This window comes from Frieseomelitta varia, unplaced genomic scaffold (genome assembly GCF_011392965.1).
Source record: "Frieseomelitta varia isolate USP_RPSP 00005682 unplaced genomic scaffold, Fvar_1.2 scaffold_353, whole genome shotgun sequence".
NCBI lineage: Eukaryota > Metazoa > Arthropoda > Insecta > Hymenoptera > Apidae > Frieseomelitta > Frieseomelitta varia.
Window position 1 is genome coordinate 302,702 of NW_025110094.1, and position 25,034 is coordinate 327,735.

Below are 25,034 nucleotides of genomic sequence, written 5' to 3' on the forward strand. Positions count from 1 at the left end.
AAATATAGCGCTAAATGTAGCAATTGTCACAATTTTGTTTGTAGCAAACATAAATGCAATCTAACGTATTAGATACAACGAAAATGAATAATATTATTTACAGGTAATAAAAGTAGCAAAAGGTGGTTTTATTTCCTACTGTCCTATTGTTGTAACAATCATAATAAAAATACAAAAAAGAAATAAAATTGAACCAGCTACTAACGATTACATATAGGCGTAGGTCGTTCCACTGGAACGTGTATGTATATATGTAGTCAATAGCTTGGGTCTCGCGAGACCCGGCCACCGGCCAATACGGCCCTTGGTTGGCGAATTGGTGCCTTTAGTTGCGTCGATTCCAATCGCGTTGTTAACCTTTTAACACACTTTCAAGGCGAACGTTGCGTATATGCTTTTGATTGCCCAAAAATATTAAATATTAATTATTAATTATTATAATATATATTATATAATAATTAATATTAAATATTAAATATTAATTATTATATATATTATATATTATATAATAGTAAATATTAAATATATTTATAACATTATAAATGATTAGCCTGGAAAAGCAATCAAGTCGAGTTAAAAGGTCGACGATTCGCCGCTTCTTCGACGACCGCGGCGCTCCCAGGGGATTGTTATTTCTCGGTGGAACTCCCGCGGGAAAGCCGAGCAACAGGAACGACGTGTCACGCGGCCCCGGCGGCAACTTTACCTCGGCTTCCGCCGCAACTTTCTTCGTCCCACCTCGCGAACAAACCGCGGGAATACTAAGTGGGAAACGCGCCAACGAGTCTTTCCAACTCGAACAACCGATCGTCAGCTACGTACGTGTATGTGTGCGTGTATGTGAGTGTGTTGGAAATCGCTGGGGAGAGATTCTGTGAAACTCGATTCGAAGCATCTTAAATTATATTATTAAAAAATTTTTAATAATATATATAAATTATTTAATAATTTATAAATATATATATATGTTTTTATTCATTATATTGAATGGCACGAACTTTAATAATATATATAAATTATTTAATCATTTATTTATAAATATATATGTATATTTTTATTTATTATATTGAACTTTTTCTTTCTTGCCATTCCAATTTTTTGTCACGAAACTAAGTATATTTTTACCCTTCGCGCGCGGCTCTATTTGCACTGAAAGATGGAACCGAATGTTTTTAACTTAATGGGCCAGCTAGACGCAATTAGAGGCTAGTCTAGTGGCTGGCAATTTCGTGGCGAGAAGTATCTCCGGCGATGAAGACAGAGAACGGGAAAGAGAGAGAGGGAGACAGAAAAAAGAAAAAAAAAAAAAAAAAAGGTTCGTCCGGGAGGACTCGATGAGATTGCAGCGATCCAATTATCTCAGGGACTTGAAAAGGGGGCTCGGAATGTCGGACCCGGAACGTCGATGCTTTTCCTTTGCAGGCCGACTGTAATTTGCAACCTCCGTCCCCCAACCTACTCTCCACACCATTCTCGCGACACGCTTTACTTCCGAAATCGGCCTTTCGCTTCGTCGCTGACCATCCCGATACACGGTCTACTGCTGTCGGTTCATTGAAAAAATAACGACGAGAAAAAAGGGGAGGAGGGTAAGAGGAAAATAACGATGTCTCGATGGCGCGCGAGGCTGTTATTTTCCGTGCGAAACGGCGATGCATTTATGCGTGCCGGTTCGTTGAGAGGGAGATATCGAGAGAAACCCGTTCGAATTTCAACCGGTGGAACCAACAGCTCCCCATCAGGACGAGGAGGGCGTTGAGGAGAGAAAAACAAACAGAAGAAAAACAGAGAAACGACCTCTAGCGATCGATCCTCATTCTCCACTTCAACGACGTTATCGTCGGCGATAATTACTGTGCTAATTATATACGTAGCTAAAGAACGACGACTAAGAGAGGAGGATATCAGATTGGTCGAAGAACGATTCGACCGCCGCACTGTGGGGCGTTTGAAACCAAAAATAAAAGCTCGTCAAAAATATATTCGTTGTTTGAATAATATACATACTTTGACCTACTATGACGTTTAATTACATTGTAATATATTTTATTACAATGTAATATGTTTTTAAAAATTATATGCAAAACTAACTATAGTGTTTTTATATAGTATATTATTATTAAATCATATAAAAAAATTATAATTTTTTATTATGTTTTGGTGTAATATATTTTTAAATTATACAAAGAATATAATTACTTAAATATAAATATGACATAATTTATTATAAAGAATTAATTATTTAAATTATACAAAGAATAGAATGTTTTGATACTGTTACTGCACTATTTTACTGTTATACTATCACACAAGTTATACTGTTTTTAAATTATAAAGAAACACTGATTGAAATAATTGTTTGATATAGAATATGCCAAGTGTTTTGATATACTATATAACGTTTTACTGTTGTGGTGTGATATATTTTTAAATCACACAAAAAACTATATAATAGTTTATTACATTTTAATACAATAGGTTTTTAAATCATTGAAATATACATTTTTTGATTAAATATATGTAAATCGAAAAGAATAAATTTTTTGTTCCTGAGAAATTCGAGTTTTGAAGATCTATCAAAAATAAATACGTTGGTCGAATTTGCAATTGAACAAGGTTGCCACAATCGATTCAATTTACTGAAAGAAAAGAAAAAAAGAACTGATTTTTGGCCAAAATTTCGGGACAAACGAACGTCTGGGAATCATTCTCGTTGCTTATCAACAACATTCAGTCGTCGACGATACGGGGAAACCTGTTAATTTGTCGCCTTAAGAGAACCTGTCGATCGCCTGAGTGCCATTCCCTCTCAAAACGCGAGAGGAAAAAAAAAATCTCGCATGAGTGAGTCATCGAGTCTCGTTGGCTGCGAAATTTTCTGCCAAAACTGGCCCTCTATCGGCGCCGAATCGAAGCGATTTCTCTCGATCCCGGTCCGTTTGCTCGCTCCGACCGAAAAAAAACCAGCGTTTCTCATAAAGTACGCTCGAACTCGAGCTTTTTCCCAACGAGCAAACTTTCGTCCTCGCGGAGCGAGTAAATTCCCCCCACTCCCCATTCGGGTCGCTAAATAATCCCGTAATTGCGTCGCGCCACGGAGTTTTTCGACCGAGCACTGAGAACCGCGCTGTTTTTCGGCGTACGTTCTTCGCGGAAGCGAAGCTTGTTTGCGTCGTCGACTCCCCCCAGCCAATCTTGCAATCTTCCGCTCGCTCTACTTAAGACTTTCGTCGTTGAATTCAAATGGCTTTCGCTGTGAGGAAATCGTACCCCAACCAGCGGCGAATCGATCGACGACAAATAGGAAAACCAACGACACACTCGCGGCGAAAGTTCACCAAGGACTGCCCCTCGCCAAGCAGTCGACTGCCTAGAGTTCGGCCAACTTCTCAGTGTACCGTAGGGTGAAGTCGCCTAATATTGAAATGGTTCTCAACGTGGGGAAGCCTAAAATCTAACATATATAATTCTATACACGAAAAATTGGGCACGTGCCTTAACTCTTGACGTTGTTTACCAATCGCGTAGAAAGATGGAGGAAAGTCGCCTAAAGGAGAAGGAGGGGCGAGCGAGGGTTCTCAATGTGAGGAAGTCTAAAATCTAACAAAATAAGAGGTGTTCTTTGTATATCTGTGAATGTTGTAACTAGTGTGCAGTGTCATCGTGAAGAATCAGAGACGTAGCCATGAAGGCGAGTTGATTAGTTTAAACAGCCGTTACAAATAGTTTTTACAAAAGTTCTGCTGTACTATTTGGTCATATTTGTCGAAAGGTAAGTAATTGTATAATTTACGAAGCTTCTATCTATCACTATGATTCTACTAAAGTCTCGAGTAAAGTTTAACTGTAAGAATAACACAACTTTTACATGAAACGTTTTATGGTAAGATAATTAGTCCCTATATTAGGAACGTGACCTTATTGAACTGTATTTTTCGAATAAACTTGCAGATTTATAAACGCTGGATGCTACAAAATATTTGATTAAATAAATTTGGATGTCTTCGTGAAGAAAACAATCCGAACATGATGAAGTCGACTACAATAAGAAAATGAAAAGTTAAAAAGCGTCTCATTTTTCTTGCGTACCTCGGAACTGCGTTAGAGAGGTACATTTCGAATTCTGAGGAAGAACCGAATGAGCTGATCCGTACCAGTTTAAATAAACATTAGATTCCTTTTTTATTAGCGAGAATGTGAAAACATTTTCTATGTTCATCGTGACATTCCTCTATAGACTAGAAACACACGGGCATCACAGGTGGTAGGTCATTGTCAGGGGTAAGAAGTAACTTGGATACCAAGGGAACACGGTCGATGTCAGCCGTATAATAAATACGTATGACGAGATATCGACGCCAATAACGGATACCGAGAGGACGAACTGACCTCTACAGACTGGTGGATTTCGAGAAGGGAAAGAGGGGCGAACTCGGGGAATAAATTACGGGGGCGATCGGCTCTCCCGATGCAGGCGGTAATTTATTCCGTTTGTCAAAACTTTTATTCGCGGAAGCGAATTAAACCGGCCCGGTCGGGAAATTCGGCGAAAGTTTCGCGGACCGGTCAGACGGATTTAATCGATTTAATTCACTCCTCCCCTCCATCTTTTACGGCGGGCAGTTTTTCAGTTTCTCGACACCTCAATGCTCGGTTTTCACGGTACTCTTCGAGTTGGTTGCTCGGGGGCTGCCGCGCGGCACGCACGCCCCGTGAATTTTTTGCTTTTCGTCGAGCGGAATGAAACGAAACGAAAGTCAATTTTAGAGCGTTGGGAAAATTTTAGTGGTTATGTATCATATATCAAAGTTACACGAATATGATTCTAGAACATAGTCAATAGGGACACAGTTCAAATTGAAGTATCCAGATTGGCCGTTGAAACGCCACGGTCGTCAAAGAGTGAAATCCCTTTCGATCTTTTAGACTCACATGAGAGCTATGATTGCCCCTCTTTGGCTAGAAAGAATACAGTCTCACAAGGAAACATATCGAAATATTAATCATCGATTATAATGAAATTTGGCACAAATTTTTTTTATCGGCAATCGTCTTTGTTTGAGAGGTGAAACTAACCTCAAAGTTGATGGTCCGGACTTCATATCTCGCCAAATATTTCGAAATGAAGATAAATTCTTACTGAAGATAAACTGACAAAATTACTGTCCTTTTAACGACGAATTTAATGGTGTACACCATTTCAATATATAACAATTTAAAATGTCAATTTTTTATAATCCTTTTACGGTGGGGCGACCGACTGCGGACCATAACGAGCGACCAAACCGTGTACAATAATTCGTCGCTTTCTTTTTCAACTCGTTAGTATGATATCTCACTGGATAGAAATTATTGAGAAGTAACAAATTTATTACTTGTTTTGCTTGGATTATTACTTAAATATATTATATATATGATTAATTAATATATATATATATTTATTAATTATTAAATGTTGGATTAATTAATAATATAATTAATATATATTACATATATACAAATATATCATTTTATTTAAAATAATACTTTTAGTAATTAAATAATTATTCTATCTCTCTCTAATTTAAAATATTTAATTTTTTATGTTTTATATATAAACTTATATTATAATATTTATAAATTAATATAAGTTTTAACTATTTATATAATAATATAAATTTATACCTAAAACATAATTTTAAATTAGGAAGGATGGGAGAAAATGAGTGAATTCAAATTAATTTCTCAAAACTGAGAAAAAATATTGCAACAATTTGGGACAAAAAATTCTCGACGTGCGTGGCAAGAGATTCCACACATCAACGTCTACGTCGTAACGATGGAAACAACTTTGGCCAATTTCTATAACGAAAACTTCTTAGTCCACTCATCGCTTGGTGAAAGTAACGTTGGGACGACTCACACACGTGTGACCAATTCCTAAAACAACGTCGCGGTGGTTGGCTTTCGTGCTGGGCGAGCGCGCGGCAACAACATCTGCCGATTACGACGCAAGGCGTTCCTGGAAGCCTTGATGGGGGCACCATCCCCCGCCGCTGTGAATTTTCGTCGACGTCCACTTAGCGGCCTCACCCCCCGCCTCTACCCCCTCCACCCCCCCTAATCATTTCCACGGAATCGAACGTGGCGCGCTCGGCCGATAAATTCGTGCCAGGTATCGCGTCGATTCCGAGAGGCCACGTGGCCGTGCGTCTTTCGCGGAACGCGTTGCAACGCGCGTCGCGCCGACACTTCGGAGAAGCGCTCACGGGGAAATCGATCCATCCCGCCAGAGCATTCGCACGCTCTCTTATCGTCGTCCTTTCTCCCTCTCTTCCGGCAATTGTGTTTCTCACGCGCGATATAGATATAAATCGCTGTGACAACAATTCTTTTTTTCCTCCCAAAGTAGATATGCTTAAAATGTGCTGACGAACACTGCCACGAAATATGTTGCTCGTAAAAATTTTTTTAAATTAAATATTAAATATTTATCATAGAACTGTGTCGCTTTATAGAGAAAATTATATTTAACAATCTTTTTTTCTCCTAAATTAGGTATTCTAAAATGTGTTAAACCTTAACTACTATTTTACTTCAACAGCAAAAATTTTACACAAACATTTTGTACTTTAGTAGCAAAAATTTTAAACTTTATATTTATAAAGTGTAAAATTTTGCAAGTTTTTGCTATGGAATTGCATGATTTCATAAAAAAAAGGCTGTGTATAACTACACAATTGACAACAATCTTTCTTTTTTTCACCCAAAGTATTCCAAAACGTGTTGAAACTATCGGTAAATATATTTCTCGCGTTACCTACATACTTTTAACAGCGAAAATTTTCTACTATAATGGCAAAAATTTCACTTTCAACAGCAAACGCAAATTCTTGCGTGACAAGAGACAAAAAATTGTCTTTCCACGACGAGTATACACGACGCAAGCTTCGAAAAGGATCAATAATCGAAGAGTCGACTCGCCCGGGACGGACAAATTTTTGCCAGAGTCGAGATATTTGGAAGTATGTTGGTGCTCTCGCGTCGAATGGAATCGGAGAAAATCCCGCTGAACGAGATCGAGAAAGAGGCGACTCTAAAAGCTCGACCCAGCGGCTGTTGGCTCGGAAGGGGGGGAGGGGCCAGGAAAAAGGATTTCCGTTCCGCTTCCAAGCGGAAAGAACGATACGTTCCCGTGGAAAACCGGAAAATCAGACGGCTGTATCTACGTAACTCGAGACTTTTCTCCTCTGCGATCCACCGGTCCGCCGGTTTCCTTCTTCTCCTCGGCGCGTGAATCGATTCTCGAAGCCTCCGATCGAGGACGAATCTCGCGATACGCGTTGTCGTGATTTTTTTTTTTTTTTTTTTCACCGCCATTCGAGATCGAAAATTCGAAATCGGCCTCCTCTGGAAAGGAATTTCGGCTTTTTTCTGAGAATTTTCGAGAATTTCGTCGGAAGGATAAAAAAAACTCAACCGTCTGAAAAATTTCGATACTTTTTCTTTTCAATTTATATCAATTTCCGAATGTTCAGCAATTTACAAAGTGAAGAAATTGATGAAATATTATAATGATAATTCTAGTTGTTAAAACAGACATACAGTGGAGTTGAAAATCGATTTTAAAAATCGGTTTTCACCAAACCGACTTGGCCTTTTTTTTCTTTAAAATGTTGTCTTGTTCTTGCAATATCAATTATACGATGTATTTATTATTTTATATTATAGTATATTTAATTCAATTATTTATTAACTTTGCATTTTACGTCAATCGATAAATAAATTCGTGCTAGGATAAAAATTTTAGATTGGAACAAAAAATTTATTTATAATTTATAATATTACCAACTCTACTCTGCTTTGAAAATTAGATCAACAAATAAAATACAATAAAAGATGCAGAAGCCAATAAAAAAAGAGTAATATGTAGTTATATAACATAGTAAGTTTTCGTAATAGAATAACTAACCATACCAAATACATTGATTCGAATTCTATCACTTTTTATTTACAGCGCTGCTATAAATACTAATTCGCATTATGAATTTAAATTTGATCGCGATTTATGCACCACTCAATTATATTCACAATTGCAAAATTAAATGTATGGTCAACTTATCGTACATTAAACATAATAAATAGAGTATGAAACCAACAATTTGTCAAATTTGCTCGATAAATTTGTTTACAGAGTTAATGAAACGGCTACCAAATATATATATATATATATCACATTAAGGAGGAATATCTTCACAGGTCGAGTTTTAAACTGCGAGTATCTATCACGAGTCTGAAAGGGTCGAAAATTCTCGATACACAACTCGATCGGTAACCGCGAACGAGATCGGACAAATGGCGCTCTTTCGGTGACAGAGAGGGCGTTTTAACCTCCCCGAGACACGTCCGACACTGGCCCCCAGTACGTCCTCCTTCTTTCGACGTTCTTCGCCCGCGAATCTCATTTTTCGCTGCCCGAGGAAAAATAACAGCCCTCCCTCTTCTAGTGCAGCTAGTTTTTTTCGTTTCGTGGTTTTACGTGGGGTCTCCCCCCTCCCAACCAGCGTAGACGGACGCTTTTGTCTTCTGCGTGGACGGGAATGGACAGTGGAATTCATATTATTGCGCACCAACACAGGGGTTGTCAACGCGACGATAATTAATTCGCCCAAGATTCCCCCGACGCGAGAGAGCAAACGAGAGAGCGCCCGAGCAACGAAATTTCCGCCCATTTCTTCGGTTTCCTCGTTCTCTCTTCCCCTCGTTTACGAATTAACGAGCGGTAATTCTAAATTCTGCGCGAACTGCGCGTTTAGTGTATACTCAGCGAACGAGAACGCGATTTCTCCCACCCTTCGCCGAGACTAAATGTCGAATCGGTCGGATTAAATCGCGCCGCGCGGCTATACAGGGTGATCCGTTTAACATCTTGCGCTGGCAACTGGTTCGCGGACCATAACGAGTGACCGAACGGGACACAATAATTCGTCGCTTTCCTTTTCTCTTGAACTTGTCAGTGTGATATCACTAGATAAAAATTATTGAGAGGCAATAAATTTATTATCTGTTTTGCCCGGGTGATACTTGAACATACTTAAAACTGAGAAAATATTGCAATTTTCTGACAAAAAAATTCTCGACGTAAGAGGTTAACCACTTGCGCTGGCCACTGACTGCGAATCATAACCGTACACAATAACACGTCGCTTTCCTTTTGAATTCGTCGGTATTTCACTGGATAGAAATTATTGAGAAGTGATAAATTTATTACTTGTTTTGCCTGAGTTATACTTAAATATACTTAAAACTGAGAAAATATTCCACTTTTGGGACGAAAAACTTCTCGACGTGCGTGGCATGTCATTACAGCGCAAGAGGTTAACCACTGATTGTGGACCATAACGAGTGACCAAATACCGTATACAATAATTCGTCTCTTTCTTTTTGAACTCGGTCGGTATGGTATCACTGGATAGAAATTATTAAGATGTAATATATTTATTATTTATTTTGCCTGGGTGATACTTAAATATACTTAGAACTGAGAAATTACTGCAATTTTGGGACAAAAAATTCTCGACGTGTGTTAAAGGTTAACCATTTTGCGCTGGCAACTGATTGCGGACCATAACGAGTGACCAAAAACCGTATACAATAATTCGTCTCTTTCTTTTTGAACTCGGTCGGTATTGTATCACTGGATAGAAATTATTGAGAAGTAATAATAAATTTATTATTTGTTTTGCCTGAATTATATTTAAAATATACTTAAAACTGAGAAAATATTGCAATTTTGAGACAAAAAAATTCTCGTCGTGCGTAGCAAGAGGTTAGGCGGGGCTATCTAAATATTTTTTTTAATTTCATTAAGACTAATTGATTTAATTATTTTCAATTTCGTGACGATTGGAAAAATGTTTTTTTTTTCCCCAGTGTTTGCTGTTTTGTTTCTCTCTTTTCGTACAAATATGTATTTTTTTCTTCTTTTTATTGCATCGTGCGGTGCTGTATTTTTACGGATTCAAATGATTACTTATAAAATACGTAAATAAAAGTTTGTGTATTTTATTGTATTTTTCTATTTTAATATGTCTAATGAAAATTCTATGCTTCAGTCCTTGGTAAATTTATTTCTAGCACCAATGTCGAAAATCCATATGTGTGCTCAGTTTTGCCCATCGTCGCTATATCCGAGATTCGAGTCGTCGTGCGCAATTTTTAAGAGAATCCACGCTGCGTTGTTAAGAGTTTGAAAAATCGAATTTCCTGCGCCCGCGCGGCCGAGGATAAATCGCTCGCCGGAAACAGGAACGAAGAGGAGCAGGGTGCCGACGACTGGCGATTTTTCGTTCGTCTCGAGCGGAATTTCGGCTCGCTTTCGACCCGCTTTCACCCGAAGGAAGTTGAAAAAGTATGCTTGGAAGAAGGAAAACTGGGTCGCTCTTCTCGTCCGCTCCCCCGAACGAGCTTTCAAACGTAAAACGAGCTGGCTCCGCCTTTTTCAACGCAGTTAACCGCGGAATTTACTTTTGAAAATCCCTCGCGGTAATTAAAATCAAGCAATGATGAGTATATATACACGCCGAAACGGAAAGCAAATGCTCCCGTTGTAAATTTTACGGAAGAAAATTGAGGCAAAACGAGGAAGGATTACATTTTTACATTCGATAAAAAAGATTGACAATTCATCGTTGCTGTGAAAAACTTAAAAAATAGTAAAATTCGTAAGCAAGGAAAATCGCAAGAGAAAAAAGGTAATTTTGAGACATTCAATTGATTAATACATAGCAAATTAATACATAGCAATGATAAAATACATAGCAATTTCATTGATAGTATAAAGGAAACCACCAAATGACATCACTTTCCTTACTTCTTATTGAAATTTTGAGTTTTCAAAGTAAATGGTAATTTTTCATTTCGCACGACGAGTGTAGAACCGCACCGAAACGAAGTTCCGCGTTGACGTATATACTCGTCCTGATTGGTCCTTCTCGACATTCGTATTCGCGCCAGGCTTCGTCTCGGCTCGCCGACTTTCCCGCGAGTATTTCTTCCCCCCACCCCCCCTACTCCTCTAGAGTCCGCCGAATACAGATAACAATTATCAAGCCAACGGATACGTCTTTACGTCTCGACGTATATGCACGCGAGTAGATAAAACCCTCCGCCTCTTGGAAGCGTTTCGTTCCGAGTAAAAATCGGCCGCGAGATCGACAGTGTATCGGTGTATATCGCGTGATCCCGCGAAGAACGAAGAGCATGCTGAGATGAGATGAGAAAAAGGGGGAGAGAAAGAGAGAAAGAGAGAGAAAGAGAGAGAGAGGGAGTTCGAAGAAAGATGGGGAAGCATGGGCCATGCGCGTAGATTATTATCGACAAATGAGAAAGAGGGGAGGGGTCACCTTGGCGTGGGACGACCAGGAAAGAGGTCGAGCAGTTTGTTTTCAAAGGACAGGTAATAATGGCTGTTAGGCGGGCAGACTGAACTCCGTATGGAGCGCGAAGGTGGTTTGTATGCAGACAGCGGCGGTCGTTCCGACACCCGGCACACGTGATGAAATTTCCTCGGCAATACTTCGGTTCGTTTACCGAGCCGAACCGGGCGGAAACTCGCGGGTCGAATCCCGCAATATTTCTCAAGAAATCGCGAAATATTCGAAAATCAGTCCCCAGTACGTATGCACAGTCTTGGTATCGTAGAAAAAAAAAAAAAAAGCGTGGAAAAGGTGTTATTGTTTTGGGAGAATGTTTCACAAACAAAAAAAAAAAAAAAATAAATAACGTCGAAGAAAAATTTTCTATAGAATGTTTCCTTAAAATTTATGCAAGAATTATTTCTAATTTTTTATTACCGAACCTAGAACAATGATCTCGTCTGTGTCAATGATTGTTTAGATTTAATTGTTATAATATTCATTAATTGCAAATTAATTTTTTTCTTTTAAAAAGACTAAAGTCCAAGTAATAATATAAATAAATTACATATAAATATTTTATCAAAATTATCTATTTCAGACATATTACTATTTAAAAAGAGAATACACATTTTTATAAATTAATTATAAATTTGTGGAATAAATGTTATTCCGCTTTATTAATTACATCTTTTTATTACGTATCACACGTATGGTGTGTAATAAAAATATTCTGAACAGCCAATTACACAGACGGTGTGCCGCCATGTTATTTATCACACGAATTTTAATCTCTTCAACATTTCTTCCGTTTTAAATTGTTTGACGTGGAAAAAGAAGAATTTTCCGCTCCTGGGGATCGTCTTTGAAATAATTCTTCGTCCCGAATGGGTTAATTCGATCGCGCGCGTCTTCGAATTTTCTGAGAGCTTTCGCCCCCTCCGCCGAGGACAGCTGCTTCCGTTCATTTCAAGCTATTTCAAAGACGGAAATTACCTCACTCGCGCTAGCTGGAACGTGCGCCCGGTGTCGATTCTCTCCGCTCGAGCGTAACGAAACGTCGAACGGGCTGAAATCGAACGAAACTAACGACGAGACGTTTCGAGAAACGATGTTACACTTTTGCGGGAACTTTGTCCTTCAACTTGCATCGACACCGATCACGCGATTGTAACGATTTAAAAACCTGACTTGAGATTCAGCATTCATTGTTACTTCTTTTGTTCATTTAATAATTCTCGTTAAGAAGATGAAAATGCATTATCTAAAATTACATTATTATTATTTTATACATTTTTATACTGAATTGACAATTATCTACATTCTTCTTTGTTTCACAATCAGTCGTTTGTAGGAACGAGTAAATATAAAGTGTCTTGTACGTTTAGGAATCATAAAGTGTCTTATTTTTACAGATCAGTCATTTGACTGACTGGTAAAAATAAGTGCATATAAAGTGCCTTATATAAGTACACATATAAAATACGTTTATGGTATTAAATCATTGTTATCAAGTCGTTCGGTACGTTACAAAATGTAAACGTCATCGGTTTTCGCGACGATCCTCTCTGTACGGTTTTCGATAAATAAACGAGAGCCGTGCGGAAAAGGCGAGAAGCGCGAGGAGCAGCAGCCCTCCACTCCTCCAGCTGGTTGGTTGGTGCCGAGGACCGAGTCGAAAGGCGAACCGACAACTTGTAGCCATAACTCTCGAGGACTGAAACGGCCAGGCGAAAAGAAGAAAAGGGCAAGTCGAGTGGAAAAACGAGCGGGGAATGGAGAGACGATCGCATCGGCGGCGGTAGGTGTGCTTCTTCAAGGGGAAGAACTTTTCCCTTCGAACGTACCCCACTTTCGAGCGTGAACGAACGATTAACGTCTCTATACTCTAAGCCGCAATCAGGAACTTTTTCCTTTGCTTGTTGTTTCGGCAATAGTATATAGTATATAATATAGTATATTATAGTACTGTGTATAGTGTATTACAGTGTACAGTACATTATGTAATACATACAGTGTTATTATAGTATAGTACATGGTATATGTCGTATGTTCAACGAGTTCAAATACATGACTGAAGTGCTACCAAAATGGTCAAAGTGACCGAATTGATAATCTTTGTTGGACATTTTATAGATGTAAGACAGTGTATTTTAGAGATTTGAATGAAGATTCTTCGTGAAGTATATAAATAAAAGCTTTTATATTGTACCTTATTGTAAAGTCAATATCCACTCTTCTATTTCTTTTACTTAAACTTCTCTAATGAAAATTTTATGCTCTAGTGGTTAGTAGTTTTAGTGTTGATAACCTCAAAAATAATTCGTACCAGATAATTCGTACCCAAAAATAATTCCCTATTTAACATTAGAACTACCAAGGTGATCAAAATGAGCAATGATCAAATAATAATTTTTGATTAAATATTATATGTTTCTGGAGATTTGAATGATTCTTCATAAATAAAAACTTGCGCACCTTCTATTGTATTATAAAAAATTTTCTGTTTCTTTTGCTTTAACGTTTCCGATGGAAATTTTATACTTTAGTCCATCGGTCTAAATAGTTCTGCAGAAGTGAAAATGTGAAGGACACATAAGGATAAACAGAGTCAACTTTACATATTAATTCCTCGCAGAACTCGGAACAAACTGAGATTTATAAGGGGCCTGATTGGAAATTCTAGTCTGGTGATCTATACTTGAGGGATGTGAGATAGTGGAGCCATCATAATGATTCATGTAATGAATCATCCGCTCCTGAATTCAACACGTGACTGTCATTCCCAATATAGCTTAGGCCTTCTACTCTTTTTTATAAAATAAATAGTAATTTCATTGGTAATATTAAGGAAACATATCGCCAAATGGCATTTTCGGTTACTTTTTATTGAAATGTGGAGTTCTTAAAATAAATGGTAGCTTTTTATTTTACACGACGAGTATACAGGTCAATGGCACCGAAATATAGTTTTGGAGTAACGTGTATACACGCCGAATCGAACGCAGGTAAACTGATTAAAACATGAACGGTGAATGGCGCTCTAGTTTTCATGGTGTTTCGCACGCGCGCGCCACCCAGTCTCGGAAGATCTCCAGAGCACCCGGTACATGCTGGAATTTCAGCAGGTCGAGACAGGATCCGCCTACCCGTCTCCTACGAAGCTCTCCTTTTGCTTCCTTCCTCCCAACCCCTTCTCTAAAGTTCACTCTTCTCATCGTCTATCTTCGTTCGCCGCTACTGCCCTTTTCACCGCCCGCTCGCGGCCGCGAGGCTTCCCCCGCTAACCCTTTGCCCTTTCTTTCCCTCGTTCGACAAGCTCGACTCGATAGCCAGCGATAGTCAGCGATGCCCACCAGCTCGCCCAGCCAATGGTCGGTCCACCAAACGGACGGCCGATTTAACAAGTCTCGAAGGCGAACGAACCTCGCTCGAATCCCAAGATAACGAGCGCAACCACGATTTCCCTTCGAATTCTCTGCAAATTAGCATCGTGTCCCACGTCCCAATATTACCGAAGTCACTACAGAATTCCTCTTCCGGAAATCCAAGGGAAGTCACCGCATTCACGGGCATCTTTTTCGGAAAGAAAGTCCTGGGAAACGACCGAGGGGACCAGACGAAAGGAAAACAATCGACGGTGGGAATATCTGGGGGCTCGGTGTACCTGCTGCTACCCACACCACGGTAGATCTTCGGTCGAGCTCGTAAATCTTCGTGCGGATTCGAGAGACGGGACGATTTAGACCGTTTCGACCTAGGCGACTTTTTCAGGTAGCGGTTCCCCTCTGTACCCTCCCCTGCCCCAAGGAACTATCGAGGATTCCATAGATTTGTACCATGACCGAGAGAGGAACTTGACTCGGGGTCCCCGTGTGTTTGTTTGTCCCCTCATGTTTTCTCTCTGTCTTTTTGCCATCGTTCCTCCGTTGCCCCTCTATCGACTCTACTGGTTGTCCCTTTTTTACGGCCCGTGTTACCTGCTTTCGCGGAACGTTACAAGCTGTTTCTCCGTCGGATGAAGTCGTCAGCCAGCCGGTGGTCGCGCAGCGTCGGGGCGTCGCCGTCGGCTTCCCTTTTCCCTCGCTAATTTCGTTCCTCCGCACGCCGCGACACGTACCGCGATAAAATCGGAAACATGTATTGGACGCGTGTCCGGTGTTCCCCTTTGGCGACGCCGATCGACCACCGAGCCAGACTTTGGACTCGGTATTAGCATTCGTTCTCGGTGAGCGTTTCCTTTGCGAAACGATCCAACGACGAATATCGATATTGTAGCCTTTTCGTCAAAACGACGACGACTCGAGGGCGATCGAGAATCTCGTTGTGATCACCGATTTCGACGACTTCTTGGTCTTCTTGGAAAACATTTTTAAAAAGTTAAACTAAATATACACGTTTAGCAGTTTTGGACCATCCCGTACAGAGTGTTAAAGAAAAGTTTGTCCTTCGATTTTCTGAACTTGTCCAGAACAAGTCGCTGTTAGAACGCAAAACGATTAAAAAACTTTTTTACCACTTTTCAAGACTTCGAATTGCTTCAGGAGCAAATTCTTTTTTTTTTTTCTCTCTCTCTCGAGCGTAAATATTTCTCCAGCTAGTTGATGCGACAAAGAAACCGAGAACCAAGCAAAAGTGATTCTTTTTAATTAATTAATTAATTAATTAATTAATTCATGAAAGTACACGTGGGACACGCGCCCCAACGTAATCTTTCGCCCGTTTCCCGAGCCTGGATTACGAAGGATTCGCAAAGGGAAGGAACACGAAGGTGAATGAAAATAGCTCTGGTTCGCTGGCTTTTCTGTCCCCTGTTCCCCCGCAATTTGTCTCGTCTTTATCACCTAATTCACCATCTGTCGCGGATAATTAACGAATCACGTTCGCCTCCGTGTTTCACCGCACCGCCACTAGATCGCGTCTTTTTCTTCTCCCCTCTTTCTCTTTTACTCCCTCCCTCCACCCCCTTCACAAAGTGTTTCGGCAACTCGACGTGTTTTTGCGCGCAGTTTCGTCCCGTGAGAACGGGCTAATGAAAAGTTTGCCATTAACTTTTCGTCGCTTCGTTCTTCCCCGGAGCGAAACACAGACCCCGAGAGTTCGAGGTTCTCGAAATAATTGCAACTCGGTGACAACGTCGGAGGTTTCTGAGCACTCGTGCAAATGGCAACGACGAAATGGTCATGTAAATAAAGAGAGATTCGATTATCTCCAGAGGTTAATACTCCCCTTGTGCCACGCGATTTATTAATCCGTTCGTCGGCGAAAAAAGCGCTGCCATCGCGAGAGATAAAACTGTAATATTAGCTGTCGCGTAAGAGAACCTACGACGCGAGTGCACTGTGATACGAAAACCACGATCAAGACGATCGATATTTTTTTTGTACAATGATTTCAAACATAGAAAAAAAATGAAGTTTCGTATTTTTATGCTTTTACATTTTATTCTATCGAGAATTTTACTCTGATCGGTTAACAAAAATTCTTTGATAAATCTTCAAACTCGAAGAGACACTTCGGATTAAAAAAAATGTATCTCTTCTTTTACTTCGATTTGTACATTTACGTAGAATCATTTCCAAATCGGTCTTCCATGGTATATGGGATATTTTTTAAAAAATGTGACAGAGTGATTTAAAGATACATCATAAAATGTAATAAAATATCATAAAATATAATAAAACGTTATGATATATCGAAATATATTAATGAAGCAACAAAAATATTTCTAGTTCTTTTTAAAACGCCTCGTCCGAGGTAACGAGGAAAAACTATAGGTCGATGGTCGAGGTGACTACTCGCGAGCAGAATTACCGCGAAATATCGTCATCGCGAGCGTCGACGATGAATATGAGTTACAATTATGCAAATAGCCAGAACAAATGTCAGCGCGTAGTTACGGGCGAACGTCGCGATTGATAGTCATCGCTCACCACTCGCGAATGATTGACGATTCGCGCGAAAAATTTCACACGTTACCCGTCCTCAATGCACACACGTGGCGTGAACAAACAATTCGTTGAAACAATTAATAAAAATTATCCGGTCCGAATTTTCGTCAAAATCTACATTATCTACATTTCTACTGCATTATCTACATTATCTACATTACTACTACATTATCCACATTACTACTACAGTATCTACATTATCTACATTACTACTTCAAAGTAGAATATATGTTTAATTCAGCGACGAAAGTCGAACCGAAACCACATCGAAGTGTCAATCATCGATCTCAATGAAATTTAAGCTGAAAATGTAGTATTTGAAAAAATATTTGACACGTACTCTTTTTTTTCTAATCAAAACGGACATGAAATGAATAGACAGTGAAAACATAAGCTTTACGTTTTAAAATAAGACTAACTAGACTATATGATTTTTTTCAAATTACAGTTTCAAAAATAGTTTCAAGTATCGACTTTTCGTTTAAATAAATTGTGGCGCAAAACTGACTGCACGAAAGTGATTTATATTTGTTAAAATAGCGGTGATAACAAGGTGATAAAGTTTCTTTTTTTTTTTTGCAATTTACGTGCAAACATTCGATAAAATATTATTAATATTAAAAATTCATACGCGCGTTCTCTCATCACTGTGCGTACAATCGACGCTCGTTTAAATACGCGTCGATCGATTACGTCGATTCACGACTGTCGAAATAGTCGAACACGACTGTGTAAATGAGTTTTCTCGCAATTATCGAACACCGTTCATACCTAATTCGTCTAAATGGATCGAGTTGTCTGTTTCAACGCGATTGTATCTTCTTCATCGATCACTATCAGTACTGTTGGCACACGTAACAACTGTCAATGTAAAAGCGGGAAGAAGCGTAATTTTTTCAGCGATCACTCGCCGATTTAATAACGCGCGACGATCGTTGGTTCGGCGGATTAGCCGCGTAATTTCTGCGACGCGTTCGCGCTGCAATTGCCGCGGTTGGCAAATTTATCGTCCGCGGGAATTTCATTGGCGCGGCGCGGTCGGTGAATTTATTCGGGGCGGTGAACGGGCCGTGACGTCCCCTCGAATCTCATCAGTTGCCCCGAACCATGCTATTTCCCTCCTCGTAAAATTCGATAAACCACTCCCGGACCGTTCTCTCCCTCCTCCACGAACGAAAACGACGCGAAACTCGGCCGATCCGACGACGTTTGTTAATCCCTTGCGCTGGTAACTGGTTGGCGGACCATAACGAGTGACCAAACCGTACGAGTGACCAAACCGTACGAGTAACCAATCATATCGCGAGCGTTAATAATATTTACTTTTTATCGTAATACTTGTTAGCAAACTCTTGCACTTATACTGCAAAATGTCATAAACACTATTAATGAAAATTAATAATTCAATAGTTCTTAGGAAACGCGTGACGGACGTCTCTTGCGCTTAGTAACTGGTTCGCAGACGATAACGAGCGACCAAATCGTCATACAACAATTCGTCTTCTTTCTGAATTCATCGGTACATCACTGGATAGAAATTACTGACAAAAAGAAGAATAATAATAAATTTATTATTCGTTTTGCCTGGGTTGTATTTCAATATATTTAAAACTGAGAAAATATTGCACGTTGGTGCACGTCGTTTCAGAGGTTCAGACACCTCGTCGCGAAAGAGGTTAACACGGCGAAACTTTGGCCGATTCGATTGGGTCGGATTACTCGTTAAGAAACGAAAGCACAGAGGAGGGCTGACGCCCCTTGACGGGATTAGTCGACGCGAAAATCTTAACTGCGTGATAAATCTTTCAATCCCGAGCGGATCGTCGCTAATAAATTCTAATCACGTATTCGTACGCAGGTAAATCTCGACGAACGCGTTATTCGAGGCGAGATGGCGCAACGCTCAGACGTGGGCCACGTGACCAAAAGTCTCTTTGCGCATGCGTGCCAACTACAAATCGCTTTACGAGCGACTGTTAACAGTCGTTCGCTGAGACATTGACCGGAGACGATGTTTCGTTATTGTTTGTTACGTCACGGCACATGCTGATCAGACTCATTCGAGACTAGAGAGGAATCGCTCGTTAATTTTCTCACTGTCATCACGCAAGTAAATGATACAGACTGTGTGCCATTTTTCTAGATAAATTACCAATACATGAATTGGGAGAAATGCTGTCCTCTGACAGCAATAATTTTGTAAGAACATTGAACATCTTTTGTATTTTTTCAATACTATTTTCTGCAGTTCGGAAATTGAGATTTTCTAATATATTTCGAATGTAGGTCTTCGTAAAATTTATTACTGCCATGGTTATGGTGAGTTATGCTGAGCGCGTTCGCAACACTCGAGGATATCCCTCGTATCTGCAAGTGACCGTTGAGAGTTTTGGATAGTTGTCATTTTTATCTTTTCCAATTTCCACGGCACCGTTTGTGCCACATTCACCATCTTCGAAATAAAATATGACCAGCCAACAACGTGGTTCATCGTGGCCCGTCAACAAAATTGTCGACTCGTCAGATTTCAGTAAGTCTTTTCTATCGTTTTAACTTTCAGTACAATCGATTCGATGCACAACCGAGTTTCAATTTAGATGTTCCTCACCTCTTTGACACTAAGTTTACGGACATTTATTGTATATCCATTTCTACAGACATACGTGAACACGGGTGGACGAAAACACACGTTTTTTCGAAAAATTGATTTAGTCACTTTAGAAACAACTTAATCGTACGCTGTTAACTTAACTTTTTCGCTGGTACCAAGAAAATGTTAGCATATAATGTGTTATTTTTCCAGACTAACTGAATCAAACCAATAGCAATAGCGAACCTCAGAGAAAAAGCGCAAAAAAAAAAAAAAGCGAACGAAATGATATTGGATAATGATCAGCGTACTGTCGAAGCGTTGTTGACGTGATATGTGCACATGAATGCGAAAATAATTGTATATATGTCTGTATGTACAAATGTTTTAGGTAAATATATTAAATGCAAATACGGTGACAGTGAACACGTATATATGCGTATATTTTAGAAATATTACATCACGTACAAATAGGAAGCGCTAATAAAATGAAATGAAAATTGTAATAAAAATTATAACACGGTCTACAAAGACTTGAACAAAAATAATGCAAATACTTCATATCGCGTTGTTGCACCTTGAACTCGCTCTTATGTTTTGTCTTGAATCCAAAGACAATTTAAATATTTTGTGCAGTCGAATCTACTCAATGATTATTATTCTTATCAAAAGGTAAAGGAATTTGCGATTGTAAAATCTTAATTATAAGAACATCATCACACGAAGAATAGCATAATATCTCGTTAAGCATCAATCAAAATTTGTACGAAAAGAATTCAAGACCAATGACGCGCCTACGCGACCACTAACAACGAATGTTGTAAGTAAACGAGGTGGTTTCCATTATTTTGTCCAACCTCCATATGTATACAAATGTTTCACGTAATAAAACACGTATGTTATATTTTTCGAAACAGGCAAATAAACACGTCGCTGGCTGGGATGAAACGATTTTCCACGAGCTTCCCCTTGCAACGACGTGAACCCTCTTTCTCGCTTCACCCTGCGGCAGCAACAGTCTGTCTCGTGGGATTGGATTCTCCACGGCGCGAGACGACGCGTCGATGAAGAAGCAGACTGGTCGAAGGAAAAGAAAACGAGAGAGAAAGAGAAAGAGAAAGAGAGAGAGAGAGACAGAGACAGAGTAGCTCAACACGAGCAAACGGGGCGAACTTGGTGACGAACGTGTAATTGCCAGACGAGATTATTCGCGAGGAAGACAGAGAATTAGATGGAGGGGAAGGAGGAGGAGCCAAGAGGGTTTGTCCTTTACCTGTTAGTTACTGAATGTCACCATGGTGTGTCGGTTTTCTCACGTGTATCACCTTTTTGAACTGTACGCACTATAATGGCTTACTTGTTTCTCGAGCCGAAGCCAGCTTGTACACACCGTTATGTTTTTTAGGCGGAAAAAATTTGAATTTATTATTTGTTCTCTTAGCTTCGAAACTTACAGTGGCTCACTATTTCTCAGTCGAAGACAGCTGTGATATAACACCCGTGGTTTTTTTCGAATTCCTTATAATCTCTTCAAATATTATAATTCTGACAATATTTATATATATTTCTATAATTATTATAATTCTTTAAAATTCTTTTTCATCATTCTTTCAATTTCAAAATTTATAATGGTTCTCAGTTGAAGAGAGCTGCACATACATCGTTATGCTGTTATTTTTCGAATTCTTTATAATTTTTTAATTCTTTAAGATTATTTCAAATTCGTTATTCAACAAACTCGAATTCACTCATTCTTTCAATTTCAAAGCTTCAATTTCGTCAAAGTTTATTCCAACCTGATTGCGAGGTGCAAAGCCATCGTTGGACATAAATTTCATTGTCAGACTTTTTTTGCGCTGGTTTACGTCGGGCAAGTTTCTTAAAGTTTTTTAATCGCTTAACACTGCGGAATTTTATGGTTCTAGACGCGTGAATGTAATTATATTTTAAATAATGTTAACGTTAATGCTATATATTAAATAATGTTAGTTTTATCATTCAATTATTTAGACTCACACTGATGTTGCAACTATGATAAATTAAACCTAATACAAAAATTACGTGAAATAGACATCCACGCGTCCAAAACCATAAAGTCGCTGTTAGCACGCATCCGCAGTGTTAAATAAATGAGAAAAAACTTTTTTACCATTTTTCAAAAGGTTGAAACCTATGGTTCCTCGGAAAAGTTTTATTTTCGTGACGAGTAAAATACAATGCAAAAAAAAAAAAATTTTTTTGACTTCGAAATTCAAGGTCAAAGTCAAAATTTTCTTTACATGTATCTCCATCAAATCGAAGATGTAGAATTCATCCACGACAGCCACGGACAAACATTTCTTTCCACCCTGTATAGACTATACTTCGCTTCGCGAAGACTCTCCGTGTCTAACAGGTCGAAAATATCCGGTTTCCGGTTTACCGTTCGGTTTCCATGCACGTCAAACGGGGAACGTTTGTCGGAGCAGTCCCTGGATTTGAAGTGGATTCGTCAAAGGGAATGCGAGAACACACAGGAGAGAATAACGCCACGCGAATGGGGAATTCCGCGCAAGGGAACCGCAGCGCATCGTGCAAACGCCGCTGGGTCTCGCATTCCGAGAACAAACGTGTGCGTTGCCAGGGCGCTTATCCCAGCTCTGCGTCTAACCTCGGTTAATCGATCCGGCGTAACGTAAGCAGAAGGCGCGCGCGAGCTGTTCGCGCCGAGAGGACGAAAATTCAATTCACAAAACACCGGTAGCGAGCCCCAAACACGTCGCTCTTTCCTCTTCTTTCGGGTACGGAAGTTCGTTCGGTGCGAGTCAGGTTGGACGAAAGAGCGAGAAAAGGAGGCGAGTCACGTCGAAAGGCGAGAGTCGCGGCTCGCGAGCTAAGAGATTCAAGATGGGGGGACGCGCAAAACGCGTTGAAAATATTCAGAGGATCGGGCTGAAACGAGTTCGTGCGTCGCTCGACGAGGCAACAGGAAGAGAGAAGAGAAAGCGTGGCGAAAAGGGGGGTGGGAGGGGGGCGAGGGGAAGAGGAAGACGCGAGCGTGCGAGCGTGGGCGTTTGGGATCCCGTGGAGCGAGGACAGATAAGAAGAGAGAGAGAGAGAGACGAAGAGCAGGGCGAAGGTCCACGGTTCGAACAAATGCAACGGGAGGGGAAATTTGCATCAGCGGGTCACGCTGCGGCGAGAACGAGTCACGAGGAGAAAGCTGCACACGGCGAGGGGAAGTAAAAAAAGGCCAAAGCCAGCCGGAGAAGAAGCGAAGTCGAATCTTCCTACTTTTCCCCTCTCTGTTCCTGGACACGCTGCTGACAAAAAAGCTACGAGAGATTCTTCTCCTCCGAGTCGGTTTTTCATTTACCGGCGACGAGGGGAGCAGCAGCAGAGAGTAGCCCTCCCTCCCCCCCCCCCTCCCCCCGTGTTTGGACGGCGAGAGCCATCGCCAAATGTTCAAAACCCTCTCGGAACGACCGATTTTCTCCGAACTCGAAAGCCGCTGTGAAACTCGTTGATCCTCCCCAGTAGCCGGGCAGAAAACTCGCTAATCCGTTCGGAGCCCGTTAACCGGCCTCCGGCAGAGTCCAGTCGACGCGCTCGCAACGTTCTCCATTGCCTCGATCGAACGCCAAAGTTAGTGTAAAAATTTCGCAAGATAAAGCGAAACGAAACTAAATGCTTAACAAAACTAAACGAAACTAAATAGAGTAGTACGTTCGTAACTGTGTCCAACACTGGTTAGTTAAGAGGGGTGGCGTGTTCCAGGGATTGGCATCGAAAGAAAGAGTGGGGATGAGCGTCAACTGTTATACGATACCAAGAGCATGGGCGGCGGATTCCGGTATTGTTTACTACATTATTCGATTGTAAAGGAACGTTTTAACAGTTCTTTTTGTTAAATTAAATACGTTCAAACTGTTTTAAATTACATACTCAAACTAAATGAAACTAACTAAAACAATAAATTATAATAATTATAACTTTGATTCGAAACAATCATAATGCACGGGCAATATCAGTATTTGCACAGGCTGGCCACTGAAAAAGTGAAGGGTTCGAAAGAGTCATAACTTGTTCATTTTCTTTCTTGTAGGTTATAGAAAAATCCATTAATTATATTTCCAAACGAAATAATAAAAAATTAAAAAAACGTGGATTTGTAAACGTTATTTTTGTTTCATGTCATTCTGTCGTTTAGTGATCACTTTACATTATATCGCTTGTTTTGTGTTGTGCAAGTGTCATGTTTCAAACGAGAAAGGTAACGTAGAGTGGGGATAGTCCAATTCCAAGGATTGGTAGGGGTAAGTACTGGTCAGTACGGAGCCCAAGTGTGGTCAGTTATAAGGTCACTTTTGTAATAACGAAATTAAACGACAACAAACGAAAACCGATATGGTCGAACGAAAGAACGAATATCGTACGATCTCTCGAGTGACACCTACGCTCGCATCGGTTTCACAGACTCGCAAGAATCGACGATAAAAGCGTCGAACGGACGTTCGCAGTAAGAGCGTAAAAAAAGGTTCCGGCGTGCAGCCGCGTGTATGGTGCTCGAGGTACGACGGCGATCGACGACTATCAATCTTCGACGCCGGGGGACGAGCTCGAAGAAAACGCGATAAAGGTAAAAGCCGGTTCGTGAGCAGCGAACACGTCTCGTCCTCGCGCAGAGAATTCAAGGTAAACGTTCGTGTATCAGACGTCTCGCGATTTTCGTCTCACCTCGAGGTAGGAATCCAGAATCGAATGGAACTGGACCGTTGTTCGCAATTTTACGCGACAACTGGTGTCCATCTTGTTTTTTCTAACTGCGAATTACCTTTTTTAACCTCTTGCGCTGGAATGGCGTGTTGTAGAAAACTTTTTGTTCCAAAATTGTAATATTTTCTCAGTATTTTGAATATATTTAAGTAAAACAAAATAGGCAAGACAAATATTAAATTTATTACTTCTTGATAATTTCTCTCCAGTGACGTCATACCGAGTAGCAAAAAGAAAACGACGAATTGTTATATACGGTTTTGGTCATTCGTTATGGTCCGCGAACCAGTTGCCAGCGCAGCGGGATTAATTAATTTATTCTTTAATTTATTATTACTTTCC

At 40.0% G+C, this 25,034-nt stretch overlaps 1 protein-coding gene and 1 long non-coding RNA gene across 2 annotated transcripts in view; one reads left to right on the forward strand and one right to left on the reverse strand.

The window, feature by feature from the left end:
* The window catches only part of LOC122530757 (single Ig IL-1-related receptor-like), a 122,193-nt gene that overhangs the window by 54,733 nt on the left and 42,426 nt on the right, over nt 1–25,034 (reverse strand). The gene's annotated exons all lie outside the window — the stretch shown is intronic.
* LOC122530764 lies at nt 18,968–21,471 on the forward strand. Its single transcript, XR_006307094.1, has 4 exons — nt 18,968–19,546; nt 19,634–19,877; nt 20,151–20,757; nt 20,855–21,471. It is a non-coding gene; the product is annotated as an uncharacterized LOC122530764 (long non-coding RNA).